This window comes from Miscanthus floridulus, chromosome 3, assembly GCF_019320115.1.
Source record: "Miscanthus floridulus cultivar M001 chromosome 3, ASM1932011v1, whole genome shotgun sequence".
In the NCBI taxonomy this organism is placed as follows: domain Eukaryota; kingdom Viridiplantae; phylum Streptophyta; class Magnoliopsida; order Poales; family Poaceae; genus Miscanthus; species Miscanthus floridulus.
This window is the reverse complement of record NC_089582.1, coordinates 39,459,350-39,474,226: the sequence shown is the minus strand read 5'-3', so window position 1 is coordinate 39,474,226 and position 14,877 is coordinate 39,459,350. Positions and strand designations below refer to the sequence as shown.

At 42.3% G+C, this 14,877-nt stretch overlaps 1 pseudogene; it reads left to right on the top strand.

The window, feature by feature from the left end:
• Positions 1 to 9,713: 9,713 nt before the first annotated feature.
• On the top strand, positions 9,714 to 14,647 carry LOC136545508 (wall-associated receptor kinase 2-like; annotated as a pseudogene).
• Positions 14,648 to 14,877: the final 230 nt, after the last annotated feature.

Below are 14,877 nucleotides of genomic sequence, written 5' to 3'. Positions count from 1 at the left end.
CATCGACGACTCCAGTATTTTTACCGAGGTATCGAGAAGCGCGCAAGCTTCCCCCTAGTCCTCGTTGGAGCCCCTCGCAAGGAATCCCTCGCATGGGCCAAGCTCCTGGTCGAGTAACTCCGTGGATAGCCTCGGGCCTTCCCCACATGCAAGTGGGTCTCCGACGTGCCTTCCAGCAAGCCTCTTCCGGATGCTCCCCGTCGTCTTCACTATCAAGCTTCCGGCCGAAACGCCGCGGGCCTTGTTCCCTCCGGTACACGGTGGCGGCCACACCACAAATGCGGTTGGTGTGATCTCACAAGACTTCAAGCCCCTCCAATGTACAACAATGGTGCTCGCAAGCACCGAGTGGTAAGAGGTATGCAAACCTCACTAAACACTGGGCCTAAACCTAGAGCAAGCGCATGAGCGGTGGTCTAATCAACCTAAGCACTTCGCAAAGCACCTACGCTAATCACCTAATGAATCACTAAGCTCTATGCAAGTGGAGATCACTAAAATGGTGTATCAACACCCTTGGTATGTTTCCTCAGCTCCACACTTGCCAAATGGCCGGTTGGGGGTCTATTTATAAGCCCCATGGAGAAAGTAGCCGTTGGGGACGAAATCCCGCTTTTCTGCTACTGATTGGACGTGTCCGGTCATCCCGACCGTTGAACCACGAACCACTGATCGGACGCTGCCAGCGTCCGGTCACCTGCCACTGGACGCGTCCGGTCATAGTTTCGCCGTTCTGGAACCTCTCTATACTCGATCAGACGCTGATGCCCTACGTCCGGTTGGTTGCCGCCAACGTCCGGTCGAGCGTCCGGTCGCCTGTCTGCCGAGCCACCGGTCCAGCATCCGGTCACGCTTCTAGTGTCCGGTCCAGCGTTCGGTCGCCTCTGCGAGCTCGTTTCTTCGCAATCTTGTGTACGGCTTTGTTCGTATATTCATGCTTGGACTTTGCTTGATCTCTTGGGTCTTTTCTTGTGCTCTAAGGTGTTGATCATCGGATCATCACATCGCCTTCGTCCAAGTTACGTCTTGCACCCTATTGAACTACAAAACAAAAACTTGCAAATTCATTAGTCCAATTTGGTTGTGTTAGTCATCAAACACCAAAATCCAAAGTAAATGGGCCAAGGGTCCATTTTCCTTACACTTGGCTCCTTAGCCTGTGCAATTGCCCCATTGTTGTCACAATGTAGATTCAATGGGCGGGACACATTTGGAAACACACCAAGTTCAATGAGGAACCTCCTCATCCAAACACCTTCCTTCGCAGCTCCAGAAGCTGCAATGTACTCGACCTCTACTGTAGAATCGGTCACCGTTTCCTGCTTGGAACTTTTTTAACTTACAGCACCACCATTTATTGTGAACACAAAACCTGATTGAGACTGTGAATCATCTGTGTCAGTTTGGAAGCTAGCATCGGTGTAACCATTTACAACGAGCTCCTTCTCACCTCCATAGATTAGGAACACATCTTTAGTCCTTCTCAAGTACTTAATAATGTTTTTAACAAGTGTCTAGTGACTCTCTCCTGGATCAGCTTGGTACCTGCTCGCAACACTTAGAGCAAATGAGACATCTAGGCGAGTACATATCATGGCGTACATGATGGAACCAACTATCGAGGCGTATGGAACCTTACTCATGCGCTTCCGCTCATCAGCTGTTGAAGGACACTGTTTATCGCTAAAGCGCATACCATGTGACACAGGCAAGAACCCTTTCTTGGACTGTTCTATGTTGAATCGTTTCAACACCTTGTCAATGTACGTATCTTGGCTTAATCCTATAAGCCTCTTTGATCTATCTCTATAGATCTTGATGCCCAAAATGTATGCTGCTTCTCCTAAATCCTTCATAGAAAAAATATTATTCAATGAAGTCTTTACGGATTACAACATAGGAATATCATTCCCAATCAATAATATGCCATCCACATACAAGATCAGAAATACAACAGCGCTCCCACTTTCCTTCTTGTAAACACAAGGTTTTTCTTCATTCTGATGGAAGCCAAACCCTTTGACCACTTCATCAAAATGAATGCTCCAACTCCGAGATGCTTGCTTTAACCCATAAATGGATTTCTGAAGCTTGCAAATTTTTCCAGCATTGTTTGGATCAACAAAACCTTCGAGCTGTATCATATACACGTCCTCATCCAAATTTCCATTTAGAAAGGTTGTTTTAACATCCATCTGCCATATCTCATAATTGAAATAAGTAGCTATTGCTAGAATGATCCGGATAGATTTAAGCATCGCTACCGGCGAGAAAGTCTCGTCATAGTCAATTCCTTGAACTTGCCGAAAACCCTTTGCAACAAGTCGAGCTTTATAGATGTGAACGCTTCCATCCATATCCTTTTTCTTTTTATAGATCCATTTGCACTATATGGGTCTAACCCCATCAGGCGGGTCAACCAAGTTCCAAACTTGATTGTTTCCCATGGAATCTATCTCGAATCTCGTGGCACTTTGCCATTTCTTAGAATCTGGGTCCATCATTGCTTCCGCATAAGTCGTAGGTTCATCATCGTCTAACAATAACAAATCCCCATGCAACTCATGTATTCTTGCTAACCTTCATGGTTGTGGCAGTGTTTCTATTGCCACGGGTATCTCAACTTGTTCTGCTACATTAGCATCGCTCGTAGAGTCCTTCCCAACTGGCTCATCTTGAACTTCTTCAAGATACACCTTCTGTCCACTTTTCTCTTTTTTGAGAAACTCTTTCTCTAAGAAAACACCGTTCCGAGCAACAAACACTTTGCCCTCTGATCGGTTGTAGAAGTAATACCCTAAAGTTTCCTTCGGATATCCCACAAAAAAGCATTTGTCTGACTTGGGTGTTAGTTTATCTGTTATAAGTGGTATTTTGTCTGACTTTGGATATCCAAGTTGTAGAATTACTCCCCCTAAATATGTACACATAAATGTGGAACACTTTGTAGGAATCATGCACATTGATTTTAGAATCAAAATACCACTTGAAAGATGAATTCTCATGAATGTGAGAATCATTTTCAAAAATGATATTCGGGAGAGATTATCTACAGTTTGGACTTTGGCACATATTAGATAAACAAAAGTAGGACAAGCTATGTGCCGAGCTCCTAAACAATTTTAAACCATGTAGGTTTGCTCCAAGGGTTGACAATGAAACCGAGCAAGCCTACCATATGATATACCTATTGAATGCATGACAAAAGATTTAAGCATGTAAATGCAAACATAGGCATGAAAGATAACTAGATGCTTTAAGACTATATCAATTGAAAACAAAACCAATTGAAATGAATACTAATTGAGAGTAATGACATCTAGTTACCTAACATAGGAAGGGGAATTTGGGTCCATTGTATACACTAACCTACTTGACAATGATTTTGTCCATCATGATGCACCCCATGAAATACACCCAAACTTTGCCAAGTCTCCAAATTCCCCGAAGTCTGACGGACTTCTCACTTCCCTTTCGGGATCTAAACCTTCTTGGTGCTCTTCATGTTTGAAATGATTTCCTTTGGCACCCAAAAGCGTTTGACCTCATTGTTGGCTTGCATGTTCACCTTGATGGCCACCACCTTGTCATTTTTCTTCTTCTTCAAGAGATAAGGTGTGGAGGCCTTCTTGTCCACCTTGTTGGTGTAGGTGTTGGAGAGCTTGCTTGTTTGCTTTTTCTCCTTCTTCTTTGCTCCTCCCCCATTCTTCACCTTGCACTCATAGGACTTGTGACCTTCCTTGCGGCATACGTAACAAACCACAGTTTGTCCTTCATCAAGCTTCTTCACTCCCTTGACGGTGTTATCTTGATGAAGTTGGGTTTGCTTCGCCTTGCCTTTCACTTGAGTCAAGTCCTTGGTGAGGCGAGCTACTTCTTGCTTGAGTTGCTCATTCTCCTTTGCAACCTCTTGTGTGCATGTATCTACAACAACTTTCTCAACACAAACTTGGTTGCACAAAGGTGAGTCTAAACATAAATCATTACAAGAAGTAGAGGCATCCTTTTTAGACATGTTAATGATAGAACTTTTCTTTTTAGATGCCTTGGTGGGGGTTGTGCTAACGGCTTCAAGATTAGCAACTTTATTAGTTAGCTCATCACAATGTTTGCACATGGTTTCCATTTTAGCAAGCAAACTATTATATGCTTCTTGTGAGCTAGCTAACTTTTCTTTTTAATTTTTCATTTTTCTTTAAGAGTTGCTCATCATTGATTGTGCATGCATTTGTTGTTGCACTAGTCTCAAGTTTCTCAATTTTAGTCAATAGTTCAACATTGAGATTAGCAAAGTTCTTATATTGTTCAAGCAAGGTTTTGTATGCTTTTCGTGAACTATCTAGCTTTTCTTTTAAACTTTTGAGCTTCTTTTGTTGACTAGTGCAAGCTTTAGCATAATTAAGATTTTCTTGCACAAGTTCATGATAAGAAGGCATATCATCATCACTATTACTCTCACTAGAGGAAGAGCTTTTGTTACCTTGTTCCATAAGGCTCACACGAGAAGAGCTTGATGATGAGTGCTTGCGGCCTCGCCTCTTGTGATGGGGTTCTTCTTCACTTGAAGAATCATCCCATGATCTTATTGATGTGAGGGCTTGGTTCTTGCATGCCTTCTTCTTTGTCTTGGGTATGGGCTTGTTTGGACAAACTTACACAAAGTGCCCCAACTCGCCGCATCCATAGCATCCTCTCTTTATTTGCTTCTTTTTTTGATTTGTGAAAATGAAATCTTGAATTTGGATGGGCACACCCTTGACATTGAGCCTTTGGATCATCTTCTCCACCTTGTTGATCATTTTGATTGATTCTTCATCAAGATCGGAGGTGGAGGAAGATTGATCATCACTTGAATCTTCATCATCATCATCATTGTCCTCATCTTCTTCTTCATCTTCACTTGAGGAACTTGAGCTTGAGCTTGTCTCCACTTGCTTGCCCTTCATCTTCTTTTTCTCGCTACAAGCGAGAGCTTTGCCTTTGCTTGATGAAGAAGCTTCTTCTTGACCCATCTTACGTGACATTTCAAATGCCACTAACTTGCCAATGGCTATGCCCGGGGTCATGTTGCTCAAGTTCTCCATGTTGTGAAGGATGGTGATGATGCTTGCATATTTCTTTTGTGGTAGCATGAAGATGATCTTCCTCACGATGTCCGCATCATCTAGCTTTAATAATCCTATAGAATGGAGCTCATTGATAATTAGATTCAAATGAGAATACATATCACGAACAAGCTCATCATCATTCATAGTAAATGAATCATAGTTTTGCTTTGCTAGACAATGTTTTTGCTCACCGACATTGCTTGTGCCGTCATGGAGCTCTTGGAGTTTTAACCAAATTTCATGTGCCGTATTTAAAGTGAATACTTGGTTAAAAACATCCATACTAAGTGATTCAAACAAGCAATTTTTAGCAAGCATAAAAATTTTAGCAAGCATGTAGACTCCATGATCCGAATGCACACGATGTATGTCCACACTATCCTGCAAAAGATTAGAACTAACCAAAGACAATGCAGGAATAGGTGGTCTAGCAGACATAGGTAGCAACCAACAATGCTCCCCTTCTTGGAAGTGAACTTGTTTGTTTGAGGAACATGAGAAAATGTTTGTATTATTATGGCTGCCCTCTAAACGATCATAATCTTATACAACAAAAGAAGAATTCATATTACTATGAACATATACTTGATGTATCATATATTATCCTTTGTTGTTATATTTGCCAATAACATGATATGTGTGTTTAGAAAACCAAGGCAAATCAACATATTTAAAAAGGCTCTCCTCCAAACAAGCTAGGTTATATAAAACATCAAATTCAATGTAACCCAAAGTATATAAAGAAGACAACAGTTTGAGCTCATCAGTTTTAGTAGTAATATGAATAACATCTTTATTTTCAGAACAAGTGGTTGGTTCCAAAACATGTAAAACTAAAGCATCATCAACCTAATTCATCTTTATCACAAGGAACATCAAGCAAACTAAATCAAGAGAGGGTTCCACTAACAATTACTCTATGATAGCATGGTTTGTGGAAAAATTTAGTACATTAAAACAATTCTCACCTTCCGTGAGTGTAGCACCAAGGGCATTACATGTGTTCTCAGCAGGAATAATAGGTGCATTGTGAAGTGATGGTTCTAAATTTATAAATGAGGTTGTGAGCTCCTCATTTTCTTCCATGTCATCCTCTCGCTTATGGACATTATCTTGCAGAAGGTTAGTCATAGCAAGAGGAATAACAACAGACTCTTCCTCTAAATGGTGCACCTCAGCATATGAAGTCAAAACAGGAGGTGGATTAACAAAGGTTTCTCGCATAAGAAGTTTCATATCATTCCAAGTTTGAGGCTTATCAGAAGGATCTAAAGACTCCCACCAAGATAAAGCAGAATGTCGCAAAACACTAGCTGTATTTTTTACCTTCCTCCTTGGACACATAAAGCGAGTAGGAAATATGTTATCTATGGCAATTTCCGACTCCATGTACTCATCAGCACCTATACCATCGTAAGTCGGTGGATAGGAACAACCTGTCATTGTTAGAAGACAGCAAAAGACAACACAAAAGTATTATCCCTATTGACTATGTGGTTGCAGTCGTGTCACTTTTCACAGCAAGTGGAAGCGTCTTACCAAGCTCTTACAAAGTTCTTACCAACGCAAGCAGTGGACGGTACAACCGGCGGCTGGTTCGTGATATCTGTGAGGCAGTGGTACCAAGATTGCAAGGGTCTTTTCCTGTACTGATCTGAAGTATATATGTGGAGCTTGGGAGGCTTAAAATATGGTAGCAAGGAATAGCAATAATTGAAGTCAGAAATTGCAAGATTGAAAAGTAGTCCCAAGCTAGTCTATGTCGCTGGCCTAAACTCGTCCTGGACCTAGTTCAAGCAAGCAATACAATGCAATTCAGCACAAGGACACAAAAGGATGCCAACACTTCTGAATTTGTTTTTTTTTCTTTTTGTTTACACTTCTTTTTTGGTGCGGCTTTTTTTTCCACCACATTGCCTTTGCCTTTTTCTATTCTTTTTTATCTCTTTTTTTGGTGTGGTTTTTTTTTGCACCTCTTTGCCTTTTTTTCAGATAAGTGCCGCACAAAAATCAGGATAGAAACACATGCAGCGGTTTTGGCAAGGAAACTACTGTGTTGGAAACGAGTGGAACACAACAGCTAAGATCAAGGAAGTTTCTGTGACAAAGGAAGGAAAGAAAAAAAACTCTCGGCAACTATCAGATGGTAGGCAAATTCCTTTTCTCTCGTTGCTTTCAAAAGGCAAGTTAGCAACTGATCTACAAACAATCCAATGAGTACGTATGATCAAACAAGCAAAGAGTCCTATCGCTAATTGGAAACAAATAGAATCAAACGGATTTATACTTTCCAATCGGCCGAAGGAAAACAAGATTGATATTTTATTTTAGATGGAAGACAACTTTGGCCATACAAATATTACATATCTTTCTCCAACTCATCTAACACTCTCTACGTGAGATGTTCACGTGCTTAACAGAAAGCTATTCTCGGATGTTTGGGATAAGGGAAAACATTTTGACGCTAGATCACAAGCAAGACTTGATGCTAGACCAAAACTTGAGTAAACCAACGAAGACACATAAGGGACAACCGTTCAATAAAGCAAACTGAAATAAAAATTACAGTGGCACAATGGTGATAGGATAGGGAGAAAACAAAGATTAACACAAATATTTTTGTGGGGCAATTTTCTGGATTTATAGGACAAAGACAAAATAAAACTAGGGTAATGATAAACCTGACGGTAATACCTGAAGCTCTCTTTGATACCACTTAATGGGAACGGGGATCCCGATCTTCCGTCAGGTAGTGATAACTATCATTGTAGCGGAGAATGACACACCGATCCGGCTTCAGATCGAAAGATTGAACCCTACAATCTTAGTACCACAACTCCTCTGGTTATCAACCGAGACACGAATCCGGTTGACCTCGCCAAGAAGGCTAATCCCTGCCTACGCAACGAAGAACACAAGCAAGAACAAGAAAGAAAGCAACCAAATTGCAGATGAATGATTAATCTCACGAAGTTGGGGTCTCACAAACCGATGAACGGCGAAACTGTTCTTGACAGATTAATCTAAGCAAAACCCAAAACCTAATGATGGCGGCGGCGTATGATTATAAAGGTCTTAGGGTCGTCGCCTACCCTGGACATGCCCCCTAATGGGCCTAAACACGATACACGGTCTTACGGACCAAAAGACGGTGTCGCAGCACCCTGATAGATTCTGGACGCTGACTTGTTTCGACGATTCTTGTTGACTCTGAAGGCCTTTTGATGTGAGACCATTTGGATTGACTTCCTTATCAAATTAGCTTTCCAACCATATGTGGATCGTCGAAAACGGAGTCCGGATGTGTCCTGGGTGACCAGTTTAAGGCAGACTGGTCCTGGAGACCGATGCAGACTCGAACATGAGTTGCTTTGGGCCTCCACCTCGGGGACTCCAACCGAATTAGCCTCAGGCCTCCTTCTTGACTTGGACACCCTTGCTGGTCTCCTACCCTTCCACACCATGTGCCAAACATGGTCATATGCATGGGTGTCATGTCCTCATCAAACATCTTCTGAGAAAGTAATAGAGTTTGTCGATCTATGGGAAGCCATTACTACAGTCCCACGCAATGAGGAGGCAAAAGATGAAGTGAGGTGGAGAGATGGACACCAGATGGGGAATACTCTACCAAAAGCGCTTACCTCATTCAATTTGCTGGAAGATTTTCCAAAATCAGAATCAGCCATCTGGAAGGCAAAAGCGGAACCTAGGTGTCGTTTTTTTTGCATGAACTCTTATGCACAAAAAAAATCCTCACAACAAATAATCTGCTCAAACATGGATGAACAGACGAGACGGATTGCAGGCTATGTGCAAATGAACTCGAAACACCTGTGTACTTATGCAAAGATTGTCCATTCACTAAGGAAGTTTGGGAGATCTTAAAGCAGTGGTTCCAGTTCATAGCGATACATTCGATCGGTAAATATCTCTAGCTCCTTTTACTCATACTGGTGGAGGTGCAGACGCAGATTTGATAAGAAGGAAAAGAGAAATGTGGATGGGATTTTTATATACTTTTGGTGGAATATTTGGAAGGAGAGAAACAGAAAGACAATTCCAACAGAAGGCTCTCAATCCAACACAAGCTAGTGGCCTCCTTATGCAAAGATGATATTTTGCAGTACAGGTTTGCCATGGCGCCAAGGACACTCGCAGCGGAAAATTAAGACCTTCATAGCGACCATGCTCGGTTGCTGTTTTTTTTTTTTTCTGTTGCCGGTTTCCTCTGTTTTGTTTTCTTGAGTGGTGCTGTTTGGTCTGTTTTTTTCTTTTTCGTGTACAGTCTTGCAGTGGCCGTCCACCGGGTTGTAGTAGTTACAGTAGGCGAGTAGCTGCATGTATATGCTTGTAATTCCTCTTTTTTTTTTATCGTCTAATAAAATCTGCGACAAAGCTTTTACCGTCCTTTCTAAAAAAAACCTTATTTGTGGATCAGTTAAGTAATGCTAGTGCAATAGCAACAGATCAGTCATTCCAAAAAAATATCTCGACTCTATTTGTGGACCAGAGCGGCCGAGCGGGTTACAGTGGAGCATGGAGCACCTATATAAACCCATGCGGCCGCGTAGAATTATTAGACAGCAAATAATCCATGTCTGCTTCTCGACCTACAAACGAAACGAGAATGAAGCACCTGGTAGTCATAGCACAAGTGCCCCGGTTCCTCACTACCCTTGCCTTAGCATTTTCCTATCCAGTGCCGCTTCACCTCCCGGTGGTAGCCGCCGATGCCAACGCCGTCGTCTCCGACATGGCATTCCCACAACCGATGCCAGCTCCACGACCTGCGGACTGCCCTAGCATGTGCGGCGACGTGCAAATCCCCTACCCATTCGGCATCGGCGACAACTGCTCCTGGTCTGGCTTAGATAAATTCACCCTCATCTGCAACCGTACCTTTAACCCTCCGAGACCATACCTCGGTGACTTCGAGGTCATGAGCATCGCGCTGGACGCCGGCGAGATGCGCGTCGTCGGCTCCGTGTCGTACATCTGCTACAACTCGTCCACCACAGCCATAGCCGACGGGATCGTGGGCTGGACATTCACCTTCGCGGCGTTCTTGGTCTCGCAGAAGCGCAACACCTTCACGGCCATCGGCTGCCACACGCTGGCGTATCTGAGTGGCATGGACGACCGGAGCTACCGAACCGGCTGCATCACCTCGTGCAAGAGCTTGCATGCCGCGGCGCAGGACGGCGAGGAGTGCACGGGGCTTGGCTGCTGCCAGACGTCCTATCCCCACCAACATCAGCACGATAGAGGTTTTCTGGAGGGACAGCCCCAACTATACCCCCATAAATCCTGCGTGGAGGTACAGCCCCTGCAGCTACGCCTTCGTCGCCGAGAAAAACTGGTAAGTAAAGTAACATGCTCTTCTTCAGGTGGTCTATACTTAACAGTAACATTTCTAGTACTGTTAAAAATTTCAGGTCATAATTCAAATTGACATACCTGAATTTTTTACCATATGTTTTTTCACAAAGATTTTTTTACCATACATAATACAAGAGCGAAGACCAAATGTTTTTTCTTATGGCTTGAATTAGGACTGAATATTGATATACATCGTTGTTTCAGGTACCACTTCAGACGTAGAGACCTCACTCTTGTTGCAAACAAGAACTTTACTGACCGTGTTGGAGACAGAGGCATCCCTTTGGTGCTTGAATGGGCCATCAGGAGTAATGGATCCTGCCGTATCCAACTGGAGGATAATGACCGAGAGTCAGCAAAACCAGCAGCTTTAGCCTGCGTGAGCGCCCATAGCTACTGTATGAACGCCACACAGGGTTCTGGGTACCTATGCAGGTGCTCCGAGGGATACATGGGCAACCCCTACATCATTGGTGGATGCACCAGTTAGTTATTCTTTAATCTTTCTGTTGATTCTACTCCTTTTGCATATGCCTTGTTTCTATATCGATCAAAGCTGTGTTTGGTTTGAGAGATAGGAAAGATTAATGTGAACACGTGATCATTAGGACTGGTAGCCATAATATATAAGAGGGCATATTTGATTGAAGCTGCTGTGAGATCCATTATATATTTCGTCTTGCACAATGATAGACCATACTTCCAATAGTCCATATCATCTTAGGATTAACCCATATATATCTCTAAATCAAATACCACGTAGAACAACATATATAGAGGAGAAAAAAAGATATGCCTTACTTTCTCAATGGAATTCATTTCATATGTCACATGCTCCTTGATAATTGGCACAATTAAGTTGCAAAGGAATGGCTCTAGACATTATTTTCATGGATCTTTTCTCGAACTAACAATTTCAATATCTACACCTGTCATGCAGATATTAATGAGTGTGAGCTTCGGAAATCAAATCCTGCAAGATATGAAAAATTATATCCTTGTCACAGCGGTAGTACATGCTATGACACACAGGGTGACTACATGTGCAAATGCAAATTTGGTCTCAAAGGTGATGGTAAAAGTAACAAAGGATGTCAGCTCATATTCCCAGAATATGCAATTGCGATAGTAGGTGAGTAATTAATTCAACAAACTATATATCATCTCTCATAGGAACGGATCTAGCGGTGGGGCGGGGGGCTCAAGCCCCCTACCACTGCTGATCCCATGGAGCACCCCTAGAGCACCTCCAAAAATTTTTTAGGAGAGGCTGGAGGCTGGAGGCTAAGATGACGACTTCAGCCACCCCCTCTAACTTTCATCTTAGATCCGCCACTGACTTCTCATGTTCTTCTCAATTGGTATTTGAGTTTAGCTCCTAAAGTAATTGAAAATAGTTTTGTTGAAGGAATATCATAAGTGGATGTTAATTTAATGTTTGTTTCTTTATTTTGCATTATTTTATCTTATGGTTACACAAATTTTTATACATGATAATTTATAGAAACCATATATTAAATCCTCACCATTTCCAATGCATGATAGAAGAATCATCAAGCTATTTTTCATTTTATTATATGAGGTTGCCTGTGGCCTTTCTTGGATGAGTGCGAAGGTTTAGGAAGATCATATTTGAGAAATAATCCAATAATGATGAATGCCATTCTTTAATAAGATTAAATTAAAAGGCGAACCTTTAGAAGACCTTCTATTATATGATGCTCTTGATGACACCCTCGTCTAATTGGCCCTCAAACTTCTACAAAGTTTTATGAAGTCGAGGTTAAAGGGACCAGGCCTCTACAAACTTTTATATGGCGTTAAACGCCACACACTAATACTGAGAGACCAAATAACTCTTCATTTGTAAGAAATAGCATATCTGCAATGATATGCTCTGCTGGACATGATATGAGTTTGTAAATTGAACAATGAATAGAGACGAGATTTTTTTAGTTCGCTTCTTAAGGCAGGCAATTCACTTTATATATGAACACCGCCCCCATGTGGAGGCTCACTTAGCCTCAGACGTAGAATAGAAGTGAGAAACAATTATTTTTATTTAATTACGCTAGCCAGCATTCAAACTCTACCATATTGAGTTGCATGCACCATCTTTTTCAACACAAAAGCTTAAGTTGATGGGGCCAGGGAAAGCGGGCAATCCACTTTATATTTCAATAGTCTATAAACTTTCCCCGTATTCTCATCTGGGTCCATAAACTCTTAAAGTGATTATCATGGTCCTTCAACTTTTCAAGTAGTTCGTCGTCACAAAAAAAACTTTTCAAGTAGTTTGTTTGAAGTATGAATTTAAGTCCATAATTGGACCTAGAGTAAACTTAGAATGAACCAACTGAAAAAATGAATGACACATATGAGCACTTTAATAGTCTATGGGCCCACATGAGAATGCATGAAAAGTTTAAAGATCCACGATGTATTTCACTCTAAACAGAATTTCATTTAGCCATATTAAAAGGACTAGATGATGCTCTGAAAAGAGAGCAGAGAAACCAGAAGAAATCGTATGTAAAGGGACAACACACTAATAAAAGCCTCTTGTTTGTAGTACACTGTCATATATAGCAATGTCCAACAGCTAAATTCCTGAAAACTAAGTGTCCACTAGACAGATTTCCCATATATGGCAACACAGGATGCAAATGGAACAAATAAATTGAAAATCACCTTTCTGTCCCACCTTTCAAATGTGATCTTTTCATTCATTTGGAGAAACCACATACTCACATTATTACATTAATCACCACTTAGACATCCACCCTCCATTGGTATAAAGAGTTGAAATTCCTTTGACAATGAAGGTTATATCGATCACCTCACTTGTTTATTTCAAAATCAGCAAGGATTTAAACATGTCAGCTCTCCTATGGATGTCTATATCTTACAGTTGTTATGCATTGTTTTGGTAATATAAGGTTGTTACATTTTGTACATTTTCTCCATATAGGCATAGATGACCCTATAGTTTTATGGCAGAAAACTCATCGAGAGTGGATCTTCTACCTTTATGTTTGCAGGAACATTTGTTGCCTCCGTTCTAGCATGCCTTGTGGTTATGGAGATCAAGAGGCGAAAGCAAAAGAAGTTTTTCGACAAAAATGGTGGCGAAATACTAAAGAGCATGGGCATTAACATCTTCACGGAGGGGCAGCTGAAGAAGATCACAAACCGCTATAGCACACCGATTGGAGAAGGTGCCTTTGGCAAGGTCTTCATGGGGATAATTGACGCCACCCAACAGGGTCGCAGTTAAGCGCTCCCATGTGAAAGGCGAGGCACTCCATCAAGAGGACTTCGTGAATGAGATCACCATCCAGTTCCGAATTAGCCACGCCAACTTGGTGCGCCTTGTCGGGTGCTGCCTAGAGACAGATATCCCCATGCTCGTCTTCGAGTTTGTTCCCAACGGCAGCCTCTACAATGTCCTCCATGGCACTAGCAAGCTTCACATGCTACCACTACTAGTGCGCCTAGACATTGCCCTTGGCTCTGCACAAGCTCTTGCCTACATGCACTCGCATGGCAGCCACAACCACGTCCATGGGGATGTCAAGTCTGGCAACATTCTCCTAGATGAGAACCTCACACCCAAGGTCTCTGACTTTGGGTCATCCAAGCTCGTATCGATCGCCATGCATGCCAACTGGTCTGTGGCTGGGGACATGAACTATATAGACCCAGTGTACATCAAGACAGGCTGTTTCACGGAGAAGAGCGATGTTTATAGCTTCGGGGTGGTTCTATTAGAGCTCATCACTCGAAAGACGGCCAAGTACGACGGGTGCAGGAGTCTCCCCATAGACTTTGTCTTGTCCTGCAAGGATGAAGGCAAAAGAAGAGCGATGTATGATAGAGACATCTTGTGTGAAGACGATGGTCTATCTTATGTTAACATGGAGTGCCTGGACAAGATTGGTGAACTTGCAGTAAGATGCCTCAATGAAGATGTGGAGGAGAGACCAACAATGGTAGAAGTGGTGGAGGCGCTTAAGCAAGTGAAGTCAGTAGCCTGCGGATGCTCATGTTCTCACACCACTTATGAAACCTACACAGTCAAGTTCAACTAGCAATAGCTGTTAAGTTGATTGTATGAATTGTATATGCATGTAAGCACGTTGTGTTTTGTTAGTCAATGCGGTGTGTAAATGGTGAATGTACTAATTATCTACTGTCGGATATCTATATCTGGGTATCCAAGCCAAAGGATTAATGAGCGTCACATCGGCTCATCCGATGGTTAAGGACGCAACTACGGCCTCATCCGACACCCAGGGGCCGAGCCATGCCTCGCCCAACTCCGAGGACAAGGTTTCTGCCTCGTCTAACTCCAAGGCCTGGGCTCTGACTTTGAGGACCAGGTTTC